Here is a 22,694-nt window from a genome sequence, read left to right as displayed (position 1 = left end):
CCCCTTTAGATATCTCCGTGAACCTGGGATTTGCACTGACTTTTGCATGCGGACAGACAATTGACTCGATGCTTCCTGGTTCTTCTCGGGTGACACAACATCTTTACTAGGCTACAGAATTAAGCTCTTTATTGCTTACAGCTCAGCCAGCTTTGCAGACCCTCACAGCAGTGACTGTCAGATGTCTGGCTGCCAGGCAGGGAGCTTGTTATCACGTGTTTAGGAGCAAAACTTAATTCATGCTGTAGGGAGCGTGATTCCTTGAAACATGTATGTCTGAATTAGTGTCCTGGGGTCCCTGACAATCATGAAGAGAAATCAGCACTTGATCTATAGGACAGGATCCATCTCATCTTAATGTATATCTAAAATAGGCAAGATGATCTGCATTCTAGGGGTGCCTTTTTCAACTCAGACTATGAAGATGAGTGGAGAGGGACTGCCTCAGATGTCAGCTCTACACTGCAGAAGAAAGGGAGGGTGATTCCCACCTAAGGTACTGTGACCAAGGTCATATGGAATTTGGTTGTGGCAATTCGGTAGTGCCTTGCAGGACAAAGACTTGAAATCTTCCTCCTGTATCCTAGGTGACTGCTTTGAACACTGGACTAGCTTTCTTGTAAGAGACAATGGACATTAACACTTGGGAACCTCTCTTTTGTGTTGTTCTAGCTTTTTTTTTAATGTTCTGCCTGAGGACTTAATTCTTGGTACTTATACCTTGGATTAACTATATAGTTTTGTCTTAATTTATAGTCACCAACTCTGGATTCACTGTAAGATACTGAGGTACCAGTTTGTAAGTATATTAAATGGGAAATAAAGCATGTATGTATATCTGCAGGCTTGTTGACCTGACAAATTCTCCTGAGGCCCCAGGAGATCAGAGACACCATTCATCGAGTGAGGCATTGAGCATATGCCAGGTCTAGTGCTAATACTTGGGAGCTTTTGCATAAAAATAAGCCGGATTCACAGTTCTGTGTCTGTGAAATGTGTGCTTCTCCTCAGCTGCACATGCTTCCTTTTGAACAGTGTAAATGAGGACAGTGCAGAAGAGAGGGCAACAACTTATAAAACAGTGTATTCAAACACATGGTTTCAGCCCGAGCTGTGGAGAGTTTTCTTCCCTGGATTAGTACCTGCAGTGCTGCCATTCTCCTGGGAAGTCACATAAGCACGTGTGTTTCCTTCAGAGGGCTTCTGACCTCTTTTGTGGTGTTCTTCTTAATTTCTGTGTCCTAAGTAAGGTGATATTAAAACAAATCCTTGTTGGTATGCTTACTTGGGAGCTTTACAGAGTGTAAAGGAGGGGAAGTAGTTTCTGCTGCTCCTAAATTGAAAGTAATCGTTCAAATTCCTGCAAGTCTCCAGAAGATGACATGCCTGCTTAAGAATGAGCACTGCTCTTTAGAGTGGCAAACAGGATGCTGGGGACAGAAAATGTGATTGTGAGGACACATCTTTCACTTTAATAAACTATTTTGAGAAGGCGGCTCTGCCTCAGTTTAATAGGAGTCCTTGGGAAAAAAAAAATCTAAACTCTAACATGAAAATAAACACTCCTATTTTGAAACAAACGTACTTCTGCAGTACTGGGGTACGTTGTAAATTAAGCCTTTTATAGACAAATGAGATATGAATAAGACAATTGCCTTAGCAGTATTATTAGGAGTAATAACTTCTGTTGTGGATAAATCTGACCCTTTTTGAATGTAAAAATATTCATATTTTATTTCCGAGCCTAGCTTTTTCCTTGGAAGAGGTTGTCTTGTCTATAAGACTTATCTGAAATGTCCTATTATGAATTACCACTTTTGAGCTCTGAGTTGAACAGAGATCGTAGTGATATATTGTTTTGCACATCTCACCTGGATACTCTGGAAGATTAACACTGGGGGCTCCTTCCTGCTCCAGAACGATTGTTTAGGGACTAATTGCCAAGTCACAATGTTGTACAAAATGTCTGAATCTGCTTGCCAATATCCTCCCTGATTTTCGGTGGAAGGAACTGCATTTCCATCTGTGTGTTTTACATTGGGACTCCTTTACATAGGGGTCTCCCCTCCCTGGGCAGAGAGTTTATACTGCTCCCACAGTCAGTGCACCTGGAGTGTTTTCCCTTGGCAGCACAGCCATTACATCCCCAGCCATTGCAAAGCTGATACCTATCCATCGACACTCAAAGAAAATAAAACATCAGTCATATGGACTTCAGGCCCTGGGAGCTGCACTGCTGCCTTCTGCACGTGAAGCCATGGGATCCTTGGTATTTTTGGATTGCTGCAACTGAACTCAGTGTCATCTGTTAATGACCACACCATTAAAAAATCAACTTCTAATTTATTGCCTAATTTATAAGCCCACCTGATAAACCCGTGACACAAGTTGAACTCATGTTCAATGTTTAATGTGAAGTAAAAGGTAGTGTTACGTGGCCCAGTTAGATTAGATGCTCTTGATCTAATCCTGTCACTCAGCCACAGCTGTTAACAGGTTTATGTCCTTGTAAAAGACTGTACCTTTGCTGCTGGAGGTTTTCAGACTAAAAGAAAATCACATTATAACAAAATATATAGTCAGAGCTTATATAACTCAGTAGGATAAGAGATAAACATCCATAAACATAATCAGAAATTTCTAGGTAGATATGTTTAAACAAATAGGATATTTACCATGTGAAACATTATGGAGGTTTTTCAAAGTTGTAAGAAGGAATTAGATATCCAGATTTCATTGCCTTTCCATTTTAGTTGGTAACTAACTCCTCTTATGTCTGAAAATGTCCCCTAAATTATTGAATTTGATTATACATGTCATATATAATCATATAGGGCTAAAGATGAGGATTTTTTGTGATTTTTAAATTCTGGGTTTTTTCAGTGCAGATTTCCAATTGAAATACCTACCCATGGGGCAGTATAGATAAAAGCAGCTAAAGAACCTCAAGGTGTTTTTTCTGGGACTTGGTAATATTTACTTTGGTAACACCTGGCAAGTGATAGTGCTGCTGAAAAGGTTTTTCATCACCCTGGGCTTCAGGAAGTGGCTGTGGAGCTAACTGCCACACTACAGGGACAGCCTCAGTCACGTGTTGGGTTGAATGGGAATTAACACATTCCAGAGACGTTAAATTAATGTTCCCTTTAGGAAGGACACTTTTCTTCTCCCCCTTTTTGTGTGACACGATCAATCAGGGAAACCTTTGATACAGAATATTTTGAGCGAGCATACAATAAATAATATCCTCTTGACTGCACTCAAAAAAAAAAATCAGAAAGAGTTTTCCTGGTGTAATGAGCAATAAGTAGAACAAAGATCATTTGGGAATGAAATGTAGCTGTTTGATCCATTTGATAATTTCCATCTGGATGGCATTTGCTTCCCTCAGCAAAGGGAATGGGAGCTGCCTAGTTCTAGGCAATCTGTTCAGTTTCTTTTATGGAAAAGGACAGTTTAGCTATTCCTTCCATATGGGCATACATTATTACATCTAACAAACATGTTGTTCATCTTTCTTTTTTTTCAGACCCTCTAAGAAGTCTTAATTCCTGGGTGGGATGGGATGGGGGTTGAATATCCTCTCCCCGCAACCCCCCTCAGTAATCAATAAAGGAGGGGAAAGATCCCCATTGTTCTCTATAGACAGGTGCTAGTTAATGTACTAAAACAAAATAAACTTTGCTTGAGGGCGCAGAAAGCAAGATAGCTGTAAGAATACCAGAATAGTCATTGTTCGTCTGGGCCTGAGGATGCTGGAGGAGTAAAGATCTGCAGGTGTTGGCTCGCTGCTACCATGGGACCCGAGTCATGCAATCTGCCATAAATTAAGCAAGTTCTATCTCAGGATTCCACCTCTAGAACAGTAAAGTATTCTAAACATTAAAAGAATCATTATAATTGTAATGTCATCTCGGGTAACGAAAGAGAAACTATTTTCTTAGTACAATGAGATAACACTGGTTAATTTTGCTTTTTTGCCACTGTCCTGGGACTACTGAATCTTGCGCATTCTTAGGAGTTTTTTTCCAGTTTGTGGGGTTTTTGTCTGAGGCAGCCTGTGCCCTTTGATCAGCTTTCAAGAAGACTTGTGTATCGGAGGGAATGCATCAGAGCTGCTCCACTGGCATTCTGGCTGGGCAGTGAGGTCTGCACCCTCACCAGGCACAGTCATTTCAGCATGAATTCCTGTTGCCCAAAATGACATGAGGTACTCAAGTACAATAAGCACATAGGCACTGGTGCTTTGTTCTTGGAACACTTTTATTTGAAAAGCAATTCTGTCCTCAGCGTCATAATTATTTTGGAAGTGCTGGTGTTTAAAACCTTTGAAAAAGCACTGAAATTTCTTCCTGATATCCCTATGCATAAAGGCAGTAGGAATTGCTGGTTTCCTGGTTGTAGTTTAAGACAACAACCTTATTTTCTTTATGAAAAACAAGCTTAGAATTCTTTTTCTTTGGCAAACACATGTGATGTAGTCCTGCAGAAATGGATTATTGCATGACCGCATGAAGCCAAGGAAAGGGGCAAAAATTCAGAGAAGGATATGGCGCAGTGCCTGGTGTTTTAGGGCCACACCTCCTTCATCCTCTTCTTACTAGTAGAGCTTAGATACTGCTTGTCTCTCTCTTGCTTTGGTGTGAGGTGCTGGGCTTTTTCAGCAGTGAGTTTGAGTTTTGCCATACCGTGCCCAGCATCCCCAGTGGGTGCTGCTGTTGCAGGTGTGCCCAGGCAGCTCAGCTGTAATTTCATCCACGGAATGGTTCAGAGTTAAAGCAGCCTTTTGTTGCTGCCACCAATAATCGTTTGCTCTATCAGCAAAAAGTTGCCACCCTTACATGAGATCCATGAGAACATGGATAGCTTCCAAATGTGCTAATTGAGCAGCAGAGCTGTGATTTTTGCAGCAATTGCTCCTTAGCATTTTGCACCTGGAGTTGGTTTTTAATTTTCATATTTATCAAACAGCTGTAAATTGAGACCTCTAGCTTGCAAATACTTTCATGATCTAAAAAAGTCTGTGAAGGATGATTACACTCCTATTTCAGTGGCATCTTACACCGATTCAGCTGAAGTTCAGTTAGGGACTGATTCGCAGAGGATTTCAGTGCCTCGGCAATCAAACATTTCATCAGTAAGTTATGAATTTTGGATTTCAGTGCTTAAGTGTTTTTTTTCCATTCTCCTTGCTACTTGTTGGAAGCAAGTAACCTGAGAAAGAGCAAACCCTGACTGCTTCCATGGTGGATTTACAGTGAGTCCAGGCCATAACAGTCATGTTTGGGATGTGCAATCCAAAAGACAAGCACAATTCCTAACTTCCAGAAAAGGCCATTTTTTCCTTGTTCTGACCTTTAACAATCTGCACCAGTGAACAGAGTAATAGGCAGCTGGTAAGAAGGCACTCAGCTCTTTCACAGACTCTATCTGGTGTGCCTCCAGCGTGAGAAGGGGGATCCAACCAGATCTCACCTGCCAGCTCCCCAGACACAAGGTTTTGCCGGTAGAGTGAAACCAGAAGTTCTCTCTGTTGAGAAGTTTTGAGATTTCTTGGGGCTGGAAATGAAGGATTTAGCTTTAATTCCAGGCTGGCTTGGCTGTCCGTCTCCTTCAGGAGTGCTCCTAAACTCTCCCAGTGACAAGAGATGATGAAAAAGTGTTGGTCAGGTTCCTGGTGACATGGAGTCTCATTATTTATGATGTCCACAAGCCACAGTGAAATTACTAAGGATTTAAGCCTAGTAGGCTGAGTTGGCTGAAAGTCTTTCTTTCATTCTCCCTTTAAAGGAGGTGAGGAGGGACAGGAAAATTATGTAAGAGAAGAAATCACAGAATCACAGATTGGTCAGGGTTGGAAGGGACCTCTGGAGATTGTCTAATCCAGTCCCCTGCTAAAGTAGGTTCTCCTACAGCAGCTTGCACAGGATCATGTCCAGGCAGGTTTTGACCGTCTCCAGAGAAGGAGACTCCACAGCCTCTCTGGGCAGCCTGTCCCAGTGCTCTGTCACCCCCAAAGTAAAGAAGTCCTTCCTTATACTTGGATGGAACCTCCTGTGCTGCAGTTTGTCCTGTTGCCCCTTGCCCTGTCCCTGGGCACCACTGAAAAGAGCCTGGCCCCAGCCTCCTGACACTCGCCCTTAAGGTATTTGTAGACATTGATAAGATCCCCTCTTGGTCTTCTCTCCTCCAGGCTAAACAGCCCCAGCTCCCTCAGCCTTCCCTCATCAGGGAGATGCTCCAGTCCCCTCATCATCTTCATAGCCTCTGCTGGACCCTCTCCAGTAGTTCCCTGTCCCTCTTGAACTGGGGAGCCCAGCACTGGACACAGCACTCCAGACGTGGCCTCACCAGGGCGGAGCAGAGGGGGAGGATCAGCTCCCTTGACCCACAGGCCACGCTCCTCCTAATGCACCCCAGGATGCCACTGGCCTTCCTGGCCACCAGGGCACACTGTTGGCTCATGGGCAACTCACTGCCCACCAGGACTCCCAGGTTCTTCTCCTCAGAGCTGCCTTCCAGCAGGTCAGCCCCAGCCTCTGCTGGTGCACGGGGTTGCACAGTACAGGACCCTACAGCTGGTGGAAACAAGAGTCCATCCAGGAACAGAAGCAGAGGCTGGTAGAAGAAGAGATGAAGTTGTGTTGAGGCAGAAGGGCTAAAAGGAAAATAGACCAACATGTATCAGGCAGGACAAAGATTTGAACCTGAATCCCTGTTTCTCAATTCTGTTGATTAGGTTTTATAACTCTGTGTATATTCTTGTTTCTTAGCACATATTTAATTCTTCAATAAAGCATAGTTAAAGCCAGAAACATCATGATTTGTGGTGAGGATACAAACAGCTTCCTCCAGTGATGGAGGGGGTTTTATGCTGCTGAATGACCCATATCAGAAACAAATACTTGAAGTACTGGAATTACTTGTCTTTCTCCACATTGATGTTTCCATGGGGTATTTTCAGTTTGTTGAGGGAGCAAAGCACCAGAAATATTCTGGATTTCCTTGTGTGTAGGTTGCTCATGTAGTGAGTATAAAGGGAGGAAAAAAATTATTAGATTTATTCAGGGTACACTTTAAGAAGCAAATGTCATATGATGCATTAAGCTATTCTTTAAAACAGGAAAAAAAGTGGATGTGTGGAGTCTCCTGTTCGCCAAAGTTTCAAGAACTCATGGCTGAGACAGTTAACACATTTATTTCTGATGTGAAATTCGGTCTCACCATGCTGGAGGCCTTTGTACCTCTACAGCACACAGTCAGGATTAGAAATGTTCTGGTGGGTTGGCCCAGATGGGGAAGCACACGTGCCTGGCTGCCTGGAGCCCAGGTCCTGAGGGACTGCTTGGGGAGGGGAGAGGCAGTGGGTCAGAATGAAGAAACAGATGTTGTCTAGGCAGGAATTCCCATTCATTTTGTTTACTTACCTGGTTGGTGAGGAAACCACGTGACAACATACGTTTTCAGCTGATAGCCTTTTCATAAATTAGCTGTGACAAATGCAATCCCTTGTTTCCCATGGAGCGAGCTGACGTTTGTTAGTGCTGTGTCACTTCAGTTGCACTTGTGGATCTTTTTTTCTCTTTCTCTGAAAGTAGATTTAAATGAGACAGAAGTAGTATCTGGTTAGCTAACACAGAATTAAATTAAACATAAATTAAACAGCCAGCTGAAATTTCCTTCCTTTGCCAGAGCCCTTAGAGCTCTCTTTGTGCTCTTTAAGGTTTTATCCAGACAGACTGTGTTTTTTTCAATCCTGGTGGTGTGTGACAGTTGGATCTGGCTAATATCTACACCCTTAATGAGTAATTAAAGCGGGAAGCATCATTAAGAATTTATTTTATGCCTTGAAGCCTTTTCCAGACCCTTTTGTTATGAGACGAGAGCGGCTACTGCTGGCAAGAGGGGCTTCGCTGCGCAGAGTTGTGGCAGCGCAGGGGCTGTGCAAGCTGCACCTGTGTGGCACCCTCACACACGCTGGCACTGGCGGGGGCGGGGGGGGGGGGGGGGGTCGCTGGAACAATTAAGTTACAGCAGTCAAAGTAGGGGTGCAGTTATGTTAGGCATAGTTTCCTAAAAATTGACTTTATTCTTACTTGCAAGACTGCACCCTCATGTATTCTGCAGGCATGTTCTAGAACACAACTAGTGAAGGCAAATAGCAAAGTGGTGCTTCTCATGCTTAGAGAATGGAAACTTGCTTGTGGGTAGAAGGATAGAAGCATGCTTGCGGACAGAAAAGAAAGATCCATAAAAACCCATGAACCAGCAGCTGCAAGCAGATACCCTGGGGAAGAGAAGAGGGCAAACTCATACTCGAAGGCTTTCATCACTTGCTGCTCAAGGACATCCTGAAGCAGAGCTGGTTTCTAATCATTCAGTGAACCTGATGGATTTTTCTTCTACTGGATTGTCAGGTCTGTCTCAAACCTGCATGAACGTTTTTGTATTTGCAGTATGCCATGGAAAGAAGGTCCACCACTTAATTACATCTTAAGAACCACTTCGTTATGAACCTGTTACCAATTACTGCACCGTGGCTCTTGTCATTCCTGGCTTCTCTCTCCACTTAGATGTACTTTTACCCAAGAATCAGTCTTCACTCTGGAGTGTAAGATCTGCACAAGAATCTATCTGGCAAACAGCAGCTTTGTTTACTGCTAACTTTTTTTGTAACTTTTGGACTCAGATTTCCAAAGCCATTTCAGACCATATATAGAGTAAACATTTTTTGAAAAGTCAGAAAACCTTTCTTCTCCAAAACAGAAGGCTTTGATGTAAATGGGATCTTATTATTCTTTCTTTCTTTCTGAGTAAGAGAAAGTAGCCACTGGGCCAATTCCAGAGACAAAACTTTTGGAATAATGGCTAATATTGCAAGGTGTGTTCCTTAGCAGAGCTTGTAAGATAAATTAGGCAATGATAGGTAGTGGGAAGGTAGACTAAGTTAGGAAATAAATACCATTTCTTTTCTATTCCAGATAAGTGCATCCATTTGAATTATTTGACATTTGTCATGCTCTGTCTCCTCTGTACAACTCCAAAGTATTTTGCACTCTGGCAATCCTCAGCTTCAAAATTATTGTCTCAGGTTACTATAGACCAGAGTCTCTTCTTGCCAACTCTTTAAAGCTGTCTATGCACAACTAACATCATGCTTCCTCTTCCTGTTTCAGTTACTACCCACTCTGGAAAAACTTTTAAAGCTCAAGTCTTTATGTCTTTAACACATATTTCTACCACAGAATGCCCAAATACTCATTCTGCTGTTGAATATTAAGTCAGACAGTCAGCCTTTTCTGGTTGAAATGTGGGTTTTCTCAGATTTCTTCCTTGAGAATTTAGCAGTTATTTTTTCAGATTTTTTTTTCCCATGCTATACTATTACACCTGCTTCTTTTCATTCACTATTTTACCTATTAAAGTCCCCTTTCATTAAATTAATTTTACTACAACATGTGATTTTGGTTTATTTTAATGTATTTTAATGAAAATTTTATTAGACTGCCTAGCTAATGCAGAAGATAGCAACTGACATGAGTAACTTAATGTTTTGCTACTAGTCAAAATATAGAATTAATAGGGAAATTCAGAGTATTGACAAGGAAGTGTTGATACTGGAAAGCTGTGTCCCTGTTGAAGCAAAGCATTTAAGGCATGTGCTGAAATTGCATTGTAACTTGAATGCTGTATTGGCCAGGGGGTTAACAATTGACTTAATAGTAAGAACTCAGATGAAATGTGCTGAACTGGGGACCCTGTTATATTGACTTTACTCACTAAAAAAGATAAAAGCACCAGTGCCTGCATTTATGCTATGTCAGTGATCTGAAAAGCTAATGAAAATAGTGTTCTTGCTGTATGTATTTTTTGTTTTCTCTGCAGGGATGATTTTGCCAGTTGATTTGGACTATATTATTAAACTGTGGAGAGAAACAGCCTGATGGTTGGTTTGGAGAGATGGTGATGAATTAGGTTGTTGCAATATGACTTTCACTGCAGAATACAAGGTAGGTTCAATGCAAATGAACACTTACTGTTTTATCTCAAAAGACATTAAATAAGTTTTATGTAATTTTGATGCTAGTTTTTTGTATAGTTTCATTTAGATAGAGAAAACCTGGTATGCTAATTTTTAGGAGTGTTAATTTTCAAATACACCACATCGATCTTGAAACACTCAATAAAATCAATATAACCATTTCTGATGACAAACACAGATCTGACATTTTTTTGCACAATGGTCACTGACATATAATCTATTCTGTTGCCTTACAAAAAAACCCAAACCACTAAGCCAAGCAAACTAAGTAAAAATATATGTCATCATGATAGTTTTAAAACTATTTAAAATAGGTCAGTATAATTATTTTCAGCTGATATACCAAGTCTAATTATATTTCCTATCCACACGAGAAGGCTAGGTTTCTCATTCTTCATTGGTTCTGGTCCATCACAGGTTGTACACTGTTGCTGAGTCATCCAATTTGTGTCAACTATTTACCTGCCTCTCATGAACTGTGTAATGCTTGCTTCAATCACGTTCAAGTTCTCCACCCTCTTAAAACTAGCTCCCCTTTCACCATGCCTTTAAAATACAGCAGCTCTATCTTTTACTGAGGTACAGAGAGATTAAATCCAAGGTCATGTATAGTCTGTAGCAAACCAGAGTATCAAAGTCTAGTCTAAATCCAAGGGCAGTGCACTAAGCACTAAGCACTGGATCTTCTTTTATCAGGAAGGAAGAGTTGACCAATTAAAGGCCGACATGTAATTTTAATGGGAAATTGATTTATTTGCATTAAATAGCCTGGAGAAAAGGAGACTCAGAGGAGACATCATCACTCTCTACAACTACCTGAAAGGAGGTTGTAGGCAGGTGGGGCTCGGTCTCTTCTCACAGTTAACAACTGACAGGAGAAGCGGAAACGGCCCCAAGTTGTGCCAGGGGAGGTTTACGTTGGATATTAGGAAAAAATTCTTCACTGAAAGGGTTATCAAGCATTGCCCAGGGAAGTGGTTGAATCACCATCCTTGGAGGTATTTAAAAGATGTGTAGATGTGGTGCTTAGGGACATGGTTTAGTGATGGATTTGGTAGTGCTTGATTATTGGTTCAACTTAATGACCTTAAAGATCTCTTTCAACCTAAATGATTCTATGATTCTAAATAGATTTAATGCTTGTGAAAAGTGCCAGGCTGATTACCTGGAAATTGCAGGAATCCTATATTCATCAATACATACAGTAAGTTATGTTGATATAGTTACTGTAAACCTGTGTAGGCTTGAAAGAGATACTTTTCTACAAAAATAAAAGTTCATAGTTCATACCTTGATCCTTTGTTTGCCTGAATGCTTAAATTACTGTTAATGGGGACACATGCTATTGGATTCATTAGGAGGGTCTGCGTATTTCTTTCCTACCTGCTGCTCCATCTTCCCCTATCACAAACAGAGAATTTCTTCACTTTCACAGTAAATTCAACATTTCCTCTGTCTGCCCCATGATGCCCCTTCCCCATTTCACTCCCTCCAGAGACCCTACAATACTGTTCACCATTTCTCATAGCTCCTGACAACTAGCTGGGCAGGAGACAGTACTTGCTGCAGCTCATCTGAGGCTAACTGTATACTCATTTTATCCAGCACGTATGTGCTGACTGATTCAGGATCGCTTGCCCCTTTATTTCTTATGAAAACTGAAATGACTTTCTAAGTAACTATTGAAAATGCATTCAATTATCAATATATAAATTTAGTGCATTTTCTTCTTTATACTACTTTGGCATAGATGCAATATTAAAGGTACACAGCATATTCTGCCACTATTGTTTGTAGTTTGAAATTATGTACGCTTTGCAATTCTTCCACATCTTCCTATGCATAATTAATTTTAAATATATGTCTTTACTGCCCCTTCCAGTTCTTTAAACATAGTCCTGACGCATGTAACATCATCACTCCTAGTCATCCTTTCATTTGGATTTGTGAATATATTATCTGAAATTACTCATGAACTTTCAAAGGGATGTTGTTTCTACCCTCTTATCAAGGGCTTGATCCTGCCTTATTAAAGACAATAGTAACTCCATTTTCTTTATTAAGAACAATTTCCATAACACAATAACTTCTGTAGCTTGTGGTTTAAGAAAGATATCTGTATATACACACATTTAGGAGCAGCTCTTTAGGTTGTTTAAATTGTGTTTCATCATACAAAGACAGTAGTTGAAGAACTATTATAGTTCATGGTTGCCATATGTTTGCATCTGGCTTTTTTGGTCAGTGTTTATACTGTGCTATGCAGGAGAATTTTTTGCAAGCCCAAATTGTAGTTTCATGGCTGAAGCCCTTGCTCAGCATTGCACTAAGAGCTGATTCGTCTAGCAGTCCCCTCAAAATCCATTGCTTCCTGACGATTAAGTTGCACCTTGCCATGCAAAGCTTAAATTGAATCCAAATGGCCCAAATTGAACTGAATGAACTGAAGGTGTAGGCACTGACTTAAAAGAGAATTTGGGTATATCTACACAGCCCCAAGCAGAGGGGACCTGGCAGGAGCATGTGCCACTTCATTTATGCAAGAAACACTGGGTGAGGTCAGAGGCATTCCTTCAGCTTTCTATTACACAGGCACAGGAAGACCATGCCAGCAGGTTCCTATGAAAGCCTGGAGATAAACCTTTTGCTGGAAAATAGCATGAGATTTCCCTGCATGCCAAAGATGCTTAATTATTGAAAGATGCTTAAGCAAGCCAGTTACCTAAATATGCATGCAGGGAGAGGAAGAAGAGTAATGACTGTAAGGATTTGGCCTGATATAGTTAGCCTGGGCTTTAAATTTTTACATATATAGTACTGTCTCTGGCTGCCTTTCTGCAGTCATTGGTGGGTGTGAAACTGAAGAGGCATTTGGAACCAGGTATTAGAAGAGTTTAATAGGACAATATCTAGTCAGCCATCTGAATACTGCAGCTGTGCTAGGGTCAGGGAGGCTTTTATGCTGCTTGTCTCCAAGTCTGACAGAACATCAACTTGCCATTTCAGTCCATCTAACCAAATCATGATAAAGTAGATGCTATGAGACATAGATCACCCTTTAATATCCACCTAAGACTTCATGACCACCAAAGGCAAGCATCTATCCTATATTAAATCATTTAAATGTGTGCCTTTCACACCAACTTTTACCTGGTTTTGTTTTCTGCCACGGTTATATCCAGATGAGGAATTGCAAGTCTGTCATGAGTTCAGCAAGTACCAAGGTAACCAAGTCTTTGTTGAAAGACATTATTTATTCTATCAATGTTTAATGTGGAGCAACCACTGAACTGCGTAATTTGATAGAGATGGGTGTGCTGCTCCCTGGATTCCTCTCATGCTGTCATGCTTGCTTCACTTTTTAGAAGCGATGGAAGACAATAAAAAACAAATGGTGTTTATTCTGGAAAATTCCGGAATTCTGGCATGTTGTGGGAAAAAGCATGAAACAAGCTAATAGTACTTGATATTGCGTATGTATTTTCATGGCAGTTTTTCTGAAACTCTCCTGGGGGCTTAGCAGTGTCTCTTAGCCAGTTGGTGCTCAGGGGCTTTGCTGGCACACCGAGGTTGATTCCCAGCACACAACATCTGACGTGCCTTTTCAAACATACATTAGCTTCTCCTGGGACTGGTGGTTCTTCCCCCAGTGAGCCCCTAGCAGACATCAATTTAGTTGTCATAAGCAAGGGAGTGAGACCAAGTCAGTTTGCTCTTGGTAGCACTATGCCTGCTTAGCCTTCTCCATGCTCCTTCCTGGCTCTGAACGCCAAGGCAGCCTCTGAGTCTGTTAGGCCAGCTCTTTAACAGCCTCATTTGCAGTTACTACTGTAAGTACACCAAGATTAGGTTTATTTCTCTGAGTTACTTAAGGTTCACCCTGAATGGTATTCAAAAATTCCATAAAATCCTCATCCATGCTGCTTTGCCTGTATGTCCTTCTTCCCAGATGTCTTTATCATCTGTCACTATTCGATTGTCTGTGATAAATGCTCCTTTGACCCTTTATTTCTCATGTCGATGCCCTGCATCTGCCCTTAGAAATTCAGTAGCATGCCTTCTCCTGTTGCAGGTTTCTTTCTCTGTCTTCCTACCTATAGATGTGCAGGTGATAGAAGTATGATAAAGAATACGAAAATGCCATAAACCATGCAGCCATATGACAAATCAGTTTATCTCCTCCCTTTGGCCCTGATCTCTGCTCCAGGGGGCTCCTCCAGCACTCCATGCCACTGAGCTAGGAGCTGTCATTTAAAAATACAAGCAACATCACTTTTTTTCTGTCTTGTGAAATTCTCACCCATCGAAATTGCTCCTTTGCAGAGGTTCTGTGAAGGGGGTAAGATTCTCTCAAGGGCTGTTAAATACAAGAATTTTTATGTCGAGGATAATTGTTAAAGTCCAGGATATTATTGTAATCTCTCCCATAGGAAAGGGAGAACTTTTTGCAGTGTGATTTAACACTTTAAGTTCGCTAAAAGACTGAGATCATAGACTTGAGGCCATAATAATTTTTAGCATGAAAGAGCTGATTTAATTTATAAACAATTTATGAACTTCAGTGAGATCTTTACAGCAGGAGTCCAGATGCCAACACCTAGAGCAGGGAAGCCTTGGAATATGTTGCCAAAAATATATTTTACACATTTCTAAAAAATGACAAGTAGAGAATAAAGACTTTACATGGGAAGTATTTAAGAAGACCTGTATTACTTACAAGTGGTCTGACACTCCTGTGTAACCTAAGTCTTCTAGAGTAAAATAAAACTAGGTATTTCTCCCCTGCATCTCGTTTCATGTACTCCATATTACATATACATATTACATTGTACGCAAAGTACTGCAATCTCTGCTGCTACAATCGAGTAAAACTCCTTTCCAGACAAAGAATTAGTTTACATTTACTAGTTTGTTCCGATATTGTATCAGAAAACATTGGCTAGTGAGATGTATTGCTAAAAAGGCTGTAGGAAATTAACATTTTGCAATTAGTATATTTCTCTTTCCAGACTGTCTTAGAAAACTCATGCTCTCTGTGTGCATTCCAAATCAGTGTTCACACTGCTGGTGTTTCTGGCTTAGTTTCTGAGAAGACAAGTGTCCAGTGCAGTTGTAGGGGAGAAGTCCTGTGATTTGAAGCTCAGTCTTGCTCTGAAAAGCAACAGCCTGTTGCCAGCTCTTGTAAGGCAGCAGTTGTACTCTTCATGTGGAAGTTAGTGCTGATGATTATCCTCAGAGCATCTCTGTGCGAATCCATGCTATTGTCTTTGTTGCAAAAGCATCATTAATTTAAATATAGGCATGTTCTACCAAGGAGACACTTTTATGGCAAAGAACCTGTCAAGGGTCAGTAGCACATTAAGAAGAAATACACAAAGTAGTTTAGTGCAACATTTTTTTTTTTTTTTTTTTTTTTACTGAAGCATCTGTTTGTGATTCCTCACTAAGGTGTCAGGTATCTGGGTGAACAGTTCCAGTGCCTCATTAAAGGCAAGCTCCAAGTGACAGCAGATGGAGCTGGAGCTAGGATTAATTGTAAGCAAAGTGAGAGCTGAGAGTGTGTGGTTGCAGTTTTGAGAATCAAACCTCCTGCCCTAGTCAACACTGAGATATTTTGATTTGATACAGATTGATAAGGAGATTACCACAGCAGGGAGATAAAGAGCAACCTCAGATGACCTGATTAAGACCTGACTTTATTCACTGTAACATGGAAAAACTGTCAGTAAGGGCACAATAAAAGTACCCAGCTATGGCAAAGTTTGCTTTGAGGATTTAAGAAAATTATTATGTAAAGACTTATGTGGGTTAGAAATACAGGGAGTTCAAAGTTTTGAGGATCTTCTGAAGCTTGGTTAAGAAAATTATGATTTCTCTTACTGAAGAAAGTAAGAGGCAGACATTACGTCTTGGTGAAGAGTGGAAAAAATATTGGCTAGGTAGAGACTGTCTCTGGTAAAGAGATTTTAATCAGGTCCTTCCATGGTAACCTAAATGTCTTTAAAAGTCAGGTTCCTGCCATGCATGAAGGAAAGGGTGAGCAGATCAGATTTTCTCACCAAGAATGGTCTGTAAGACGTAACATCTGAGTTTGACTTTGGGTTTGGCTAGGAGAATATCACACAGCACAGGCTACCCAGAGGCTTCCCCCTGACCTGGGCAGTTCTGCGTTACACACACATATATATAGATATATATCCCAGAATGCAAACAGAAATAATAACTGACTGCTGTTACATGCCCCTGCAAGCACAGGCTGACATCAGTAAGTCATGACAGTTGTTTCAACGTTTTTATTGGTTCAGTTTTTGAAATGTTTTATAGTGCTTTTGAAAAGCCATGGCACCAGCCCTTCTGCAGGGAGCTGTGGCAAGTCCCTTTATCTTAAAAGAATATATGTGATGTTGTAACTTTCATGTATGAATAGGTGTTGAGGTCTAAAGGTGATTTATTTTTTTTTTACCCAGATCAGAGTGACTAATGTTCAGGCGTGAACATGCTTTGTGATGTTCCCTTCTTGCTGTTGTTCTGCCTCCAGAGAGATCTTCCAGTGTATTACTCCTGGACATGCTTCCCACATTGTGTCCCTGCGTACTACATGTCCAGGGGAGGGCACAGGCTGTACTGTACATTGCCAAAAAATGAAATCAGTCAGCCTGTTGGATTACAAATGAAACACAAATTTACTCATTTGAAACAGAAGCTTGCTTGCTTTTGGATTTTTTATTTTTTGTTTTTACCTTTGAAATCAAAATGGGAAAGGTGTTAATTTCACACAGTGGCAGGCAGCATTATTCTTGGCAACTAATCTGGAAAAAATTAAAAGGAGATAATCTTAATCCAGACAAATAAGAGAGGGATGTATTCCTTATTTATGGCTGCTAGTCAAAGTGAAATAATTTTACCCATCTAAATGAGAAAGCAGTGATTCTTGGGTGTTTATTGCCATACAGTAGATTCTGCGTATTTGGTGGTTTATTTTTAATTAATGCTTGTAAAGCTTTAATTGAAACTCTTCACACAAGATCTTTAAATTCTCTGATTATATTGAATAGCTTATTCAACAGATGTATATTTAATATTTTTCTTTAATTTAATATAGTTTAAGACCCCATTTTTTTAAATGTAGATGTCATTTGACCTATGCCAGATAAAACTGAAAACTCTCTTGGCAAATACCGTACCAGACTGTAGTGAGGAAATGAATAGAAAGCTAGTGATGAAGAAAACTAGTTGTCCTGGGTAAAAGCAAAAATGCTGTGAGTGCTGATGAGCAATGCTTTTATATTTCATAGTTTTTATAAGAAGTTATTGACTCACATTGTAACAGGGACAAACTGATTCAGCACATTCATATTCACTAGGATTATAGAGGGGGTCTCGTGGTGAAGAACTAATGTTCAGTGCACTGTACATCCCCAGCTGGATACTCAAAGGCATGCTTTTGATCATCTTTGCCTCAATCTTTTTTGCTGTTGTTTAGAAAATTAATCTGGGGAAGATGCAGAGTGAGCAATGAGAGAAAAATGCAAGAAGTGAAGTAACACTTCTCTTGGGCTGCATGGGTCGATCTGTCAGCTTTCTTGAGCTTCATGTTCAGCAAGAGATGAAAATCATTATTTAAACTTCAGCTAAGAAATATATACTTACATTAATTGTAACAATGTAGGTTTTGCTTTTAACTATAGTGATGGAATATTTTTCAGATGGAAACTTAACTTTCTTTTGGTGTCTCCCTAAGTTTTATATTATGTACCACCATTTATGCAGTGCACTATATACTAGTGATTCTCTTCTTCCTAGAGTAGACCTTGCTGATTTTCAGAAGTAGTAACATGAGGAATAACGTCTGCAGTGCCAAATTTACAAAGATACAGACAGAGATGTCTAGCTGGTGCGAATCCCTAACTCAGATTGGATGCGTTGGCCTGAGTGTTTAGTTTACACTTTTGAGATGAATCTCCTGTTCATCCCCTCTTTGCTGCACTATAGATAACATAGTGGAGTAGGCAAAATGGAATTCAAGTGAATCTAAACTGGAAAATGCTCTCCAGCTTGTGATGGCTTTCCATCCATCATTAGATCATCACTAGATTAAACCTATTCCAAAATCAAGTCCCCAGAAGTTGTACAGTATGGATATTGGGTCCTTAACACCAGCTTTCTGTTCTGTCTACTCCTATTGCACTTCATTACTTGCTAAGTTAGGCAAAGCCAAAAATATTAATGGGTATTTAACATTTTAACTGCATTGTAGATGTTTTTCTAAATCACCAAGGTACCTTCAAACCCCTCAGTAGATCAGGTTTTATGACAACAAACTTGTTTTCAGTGCTTTGTACCAAAATATTGTCTGATTAAAATATATTTCCTTTCTCCTAAATATGTTGCACAAAAGAGGAAATGCCTTTAAACGCAGTTATTTGCTAAAAAATAAAACAAATAATTTTGTAACCCAGTACTTTTCAGACAGTTGCAAATGTATGGTCTTTGCTCTCATAATCATACGATCTTGAAAAAGCTGTGAGAACTTGGGACCAAAAGGTTATTTGCTGTTAATGTTTTATTAAATACTTGCTTACATGCTTTTTGTAGCAATAAAATAGCTCCTGTTAAAGTCAATAGTAAAATATTGTTCAGAAAGGCAGGATCACAGCTTGAGTGAATACACAGTTTCCTTCTTACTTGTGGTACTCTTCATAAAACATTAGATTTCTATCCTTTACGCATAACTAGAGTCTCCTGAGAGAGAGCTTTGTTTCAACATCGGGAGCATGCGACACTATCTCTGGTTGCAAAAGCACTTTAATCTGGATGTGACAAACAGAAGAGATTAATGGCTTCAATTTGGACACATGCAGGCAAGTACAACATTGATTCTTTAACAAAGGCAGAACAGACATGATTGCCTGGGATTTAAGAAAGAAAATACAGACTTCATTCATGAGCTTAAAATACATTCTTATATAGCTTAAAATATTTTTGATATTACCATAAAGATGGGAATAGTCTGTACACTCCAGTGCCATATCAACAAAACCGCTTAAGTGTATGTTTAAGCATATAATGAAATTTCATGAACTTCAACAGCAAAAGACATTTAACTAAAGGTATAGATAAACTGAGGGGTTAAGCAGGTGTTTAAACATTGGAGTAGTTCTTACATCCTTGTTTTTACGAGGATACAATTAAGGCACAGAGAGGCCAAGTGACTTCCCCAACATTTTCCAAGGAGTCTGGGGAGGAGAAAGAAGCTGTACCCAATTTTCTTGGGCTTTAGACACTAGGTTAGGCTCAAGAGTGACCTACAAAGCCACCCTTAAAATGCAGACAGTGTCAGCATTGCCATTTGTCAATGCAAATACTGGTGGAGTGGGAAAAAACCCAGTCTTTGCACCTCTAGGAGCTTTTACTAGTCAGGTTTTTAGACAGATATTTTAGAAAAGGTATTTTGGACTAGTTTTATCAACAAAAGTGAAACTGAACACAAAAAACAATTTATAAAAGTTTTAGGCAACAACGATATATTTATGAATTTTTTCCCTTGTCTTTGCAGGGTTTTTTTAGACACTATTTGACACTTCTCTGCAAAAGATGAGAGACATGGGCTAGGATTCGAAGGAGGGTTGCAGAAATTATATAGATATATTTTAATTGCTAGCCAGTGTGCTGTCATCTCTAATGAAACCTTTTCTTAAGTCAATTAAAATAAAAGGCTTAGAACACAGGAGGGTGCAGAAAGGTGTTAAGAACTGATGTATGGTCATATTAGCTGGAGAGATGTAATGTTTATTTTCAAAGGCACAAGGGAATGGTGATAGGTCAAAAAAACCCTTTTCTCATCATTCTGTTAGACTAGGAGAATAGGAGGATTTTTCCTTGGTGGTTGATATGAGCGTTGCAAAGTGCGGTCTAAGACTTTCTGAAGATTCACTTGTGACATGTGAGACCACAACCAAGAAAAGCCAAGCAGCATTCGGACCTCTGTGATGGTGTGACATACTTGGCACTTTTAAAAAACAGGCCATTTAAATAAAGCTAGGAGGCTAAGGAAGGCAGGCTTTAAAAATCTTAGCCAAAAGCTTTACAATATCAAAGGGGTAAATAACTCTAAATGTTACAAGTGTGAAGTTAGATGTAGAGTGTGATGGGTTTTGGGTTGGTGTCATATGCAGGTTGGTTGGAATTAAGTAGAACTCTGTCAGTACTGGGAAAACAGGTAAATGGACCCAATTTAATCAGTTTCTTCCCTCCCCAGTTTTATCTGGATGTCTTTGAAATTAGTGTTTTTGTTGGAAAATGGCTATGGAGTAACAAAATCAAATTTTCCACTGGACTTGTGAGGGCCTATCCTTCCTATACTATCTACAGATTGCAAAAGAAGCAATGAGGGAAAAAAAGGCCAAATACAGAAGATACGAAAGCTCTTTCTTAGCTAAATCACCCACAGTAAGAAATCAAAGCTAAAACCCCAACCAACAACCTAAGACCCCCAAAATACAACTGTCCATCCAATGACAGAGCTGTTCAGTCCAAGAATCCGCTGTCTGCTTTACGAGACTCCAAGGGCAAAAAAAAGCTTCTGCATTTTGTGTTAAGGCTGCAGTGATAGAAGGTTCTTACAGTGGATTTAGTTCATCCTCATCAGTTCCTCCACTGATACTGGTGGGGATTTTTTATAGTGTATGGCTTTGAGGCACTGCATTTTGAAGCTCAGTTTCCCTCCTTCACAAAAACAGATAAATAATCCTGCTGCCTTTGGGAGAAGGAATTGGCTCAGAGATTTATGTTAGTATGGATATATATAAAAAATAAAAATAAAAATAAGAAAGGAACCTGCCTGAGAAAGAACAATAACATTTATTTATTGTCTGGTGGAGACAGAATTTTGTGATGGTGTGGAAGGTCACCATACGACTTGTATGATACTTAAATCTCACCTGAAGGCCCACTGTTTTGTCTCTTTTGCTTGGATGATTACTCAGAACGAGAATTTCTTGCCTGTCCTGGACCTGAGGCAGTTAAAAGCCAAACAGAGCTACCCATGCCTTTCTGACCTATGGTCACGTGCACACACTTGGGCAGTTCATGTAGTAGTAATGAAGGAAACACAGGCTAAAACTGTGCTTGCTGCCTGGCAGTCTTACAGCAGCTGAACCTGGCTTTTAATGACAGTCCAGCAAAAGAAAAAAAAAATACTTCAGTTCCCTGGTATCTCCCTCCACATACATCTCCTTCATGTCATCATTCTGGTTGTGTGAGCAACTTGCATCCAGACCTGATGGTCCAGATCATTCAGGAGAGATATCTTCTTTTGTCTGCTGAAGAGCTGTCAAGCAAACTTTTACATTTATGTTGATCTGTTATGAGCTTGACTCTTAAGCAAGCAAGTCTCTAGTTCGGTGAAAGTTAGTGACTTCTTAAAAAGAACCTGTTGAGTACAGGAAAATAGCAAACTGAAGGAGAATGTTATCATTATGCTTAATATTCCATAAGCTGGCTACCTAGTTCTGAATTTACTCATTTTAAATATTGTGAAAATGTATGTAATCTGCAAATCTGGTTATGAATTCTAGCTTCTACAAGCTATGATTAACCTTACTATAAAATGTACATTAGTCTTCTGACTTTATGAAGTAGTTTAATTGTATGCTAAACTGAAAACAGAAAATAAACAGCAAGTTTAAATAGTGTTGTCTTAATATATTGTATTACATACTCTAGGTTAGCATTTAAATGTAACTGTATTTGGAAAAAGAGATTAAATAAGTGTGACATCATGAGTAGAGTATATATGAATTCCATAGATCATTAATCTTTAATCTTTAAAGTTTCTTATTCAAGGCTATAAATACATTAATTCAGCTATCAGCTCTTCTCTGCTATCTTGATTATGCAGGTCCCAGAGGTTGCTATAGTAACCTGGTATTACCAATGTAAAGGCCATAAAGGATCTGGGTATCTAGATAAACAAAATAATCAAGGGGTGCTTGCAACCAGCACCCTGGTTAATGTAATGCCTATGTCCCTTGAATGAACACTTAGTCCTGTGCGGATTAGGCCCTTGGCTTGTGAAGTATGAGACAGGCTGGCACTCGAAGCCTGTTTTCATATGGCACACGTTAGTAATTCCAGAGGTGCTGTTCACTGGGAGAGCCCCTGAATTATGGCACCTACGACATTCATTTGTTGCAGTCTTCAATCACGCTGTCAGCAGGCAGTCTGGTATGGATCCCATGGGTGAACTCGCTCTCGGGGATTCAGATACTGTTTGGACATTTTGAAAACCAAGAAAAGGTGGTTTCTGTGAAGCTGAGGTAAGTCCGTATTGTTGATTACAGCTGTTTAAGGGCACAGCCCAGTGCCAGCCATGACTGGGCACTTTGTTTTATGGGAGAGAAGGCTGCATTACCCAGCAGTTAGGCAACAGGTGTCATTAAATGCTATTGGCAATCTGTCTCTGTAGGGGGGAATATCCCAACTTGTGTCATTTTTCCTATAGTGAGGAAGCTTATTGTTGGAGTTGCTTTCTTTTACCAGGCCTCTGAGTTCTTGGAAACTGGTAAGAAGCTTGAGGCTTTTTCCCAAAGTTTTAGCTAAATGTGGCCACTGGGTTCAAAAGCAACGCCAGAATGCAGGTAGTAGAGGCACA

The 22,694-nt window shown here is 40.0% G+C and overlaps 1 protein-coding gene across 3 annotated transcripts in view; it reads left to right on the top strand.

Annotated features, from left to right (window-relative positions):
* The window catches only part of JAKMIP1 (janus kinase and microtubule interacting protein 1), a 247,902-nt gene that overhangs the window by 205,965 nt on the left and 19,243 nt on the right, over positions 1-22,694 (top strand). For 2 of the 3 annotated variants that reach the window (XM_037385126.1, XM_037385097.1), the window contains exon 15: positions 9,886-10,010. The gene's annotated coding sequence lies outside the window, so the exon portion shown is untranslated. Of the gene's footprint in view, positions 1-9,885; positions 10,011-18,778; positions 18,873-22,694 lie in introns of those variants that run through there. The other variant, XM_037385107.1, reaches the window with a different exon arrangement.

The sequence above is a fragment of the Falco rusticolus genome, chromosome 1, assembly GCF_015220075.1.
Source record: "Falco rusticolus isolate bFalRus1 chromosome 1, bFalRus1.pri, whole genome shotgun sequence".
In the NCBI taxonomy this organism is placed as follows: domain Eukaryota; kingdom Metazoa; phylum Chordata; class Aves; order Falconiformes; family Falconidae; genus Falco; species Falco rusticolus.
The sequence above is the reverse complement of the archived record's forward strand: the minus strand, read 5'-3'. Positions and strand labels throughout refer to the sequence as shown.